The sequence below is a fragment of the Echinops telfairi genome, unplaced genomic scaffold (genome assembly GCF_000313985.2).
Source record: "Echinops telfairi isolate 266 unplaced genomic scaffold, ASM31398v2 ScPeMD7_7421;HRSCAF=8459, whole genome shotgun sequence".
Lineage (NCBI taxonomy): Eukaryota > Metazoa > Chordata > Mammalia > Afrosoricida > Tenrecidae > Echinops > Echinops telfairi.
The window spans coordinates 15,937,367-15,938,742 of record NW_022111321.1 but is presented as its reverse complement, the minus strand read 5'-3'; positions in this window follow the sequence as shown (position 1 = coordinate 15,938,742).

The window sequence follows — 1,376 nt, the reverse complement described above, 5'->3', positions numbered from 1 at the left end:
GCACTTACCCTTTATATAAAACTCTCTTATACATGAGTTTCTGTGGATTTGTTTCCCTAAAGTACCCAGACGAACACGGTTGGTTAGTGGGTAATTTTTTCGTGAAGATAGGTAAATTTGATCATGCATTGGAAGATGAAAGTGATATGGACCAATAACTGAATGACATGAGAATAACCGGTGAGAAGAGGAAGGGCAGGATATTACAATGTAAATATCCTCCTCATGGTAAGCCGCTTGTGGAGGTAGCATTTGAACGAACTCTGAAAGAAAGAGCAGGCTTTACAATGTGGACGTGTGGCAAAGGAATACTCATAGTAGAAGCTTCGGCAAAGGCTTTTCTGCGCAGAGGAGCACAAGAAGGCCAGCGTTGCTGAAGGAGAAGGCGCAGACCTAAGTTCAGGGTTAATGGGAAATAGTGTCCACAAGACTGGAAAAACGTGAGCTATGTTTTACAATTTCAAAAGGATCGTCTGGCTGCGAGATAGTGGGCAAGAGTGGGAGCTGACAGGCCGGCCAGGAGGCCTCGGCAGCAAGTCAAGAGGGATGTATGGGCACACACAAGGTGGGTACTAGCGGGGCTGCAGCGGAGTGTCTGGAACTATCCTGAATGTAGAGCCCAAAGGACTGGATGATAGATGGTCTGAGCAAATAGTAGCAAATAGTTCTCACTGGAAAGAAGACTACAAGATGGGGAGTCTGGGTTAGAAGATTAAAATGTTGATTTGGGATATTTTAAATTGACATTGTTATTTAGAGATGTTAGAACAACAGGGAAAAAAACCATTGCCATCAATTCTGCCTCACTGTGACCCTATATAGGGGTTTTGAGGCTGTAAATCTTTACTGGAGCAGACAGCCTCTTCTTTCTCCTACTGAGCATCTGGTGGTTTTGAACCACTGACCTTGCAGTTAGCAGTCCAATGTTTGCCTGGAAACACCACCAGGACTTCTTAGAAATGTTAGATAGGCAGCAGGATATATACGATGCTAAAGTATAGGACAAATTATGTGCAATATAAATTTGGGGGTTCTTCAGCATATATTTAAAAAGAAACCATTGATACCTGGCCAATACTGGCACATTGTGACCCTAAATGAACAGAGAAAAACTATACCAAAGCTTGTCCAAGGTTTTAAATCGTTATGGAAGCAGACTGCCACATTTTCTTCTGTGGAGCAGCTGGTGGGTTTGAACCGCTAACTACTGTACCACCAAGGCTCCTTCATCAACATGCAAATATTGTGGTTTTTTTAAATCATTTTATTAGGGGCTCGTACAACTCTTTTCACAATCCATACATGCATCATTTGTGTCCAGCACATTCGTACATATGTTGCCATCATCATTTTCAAAACACCTGCTTTTTACTTGA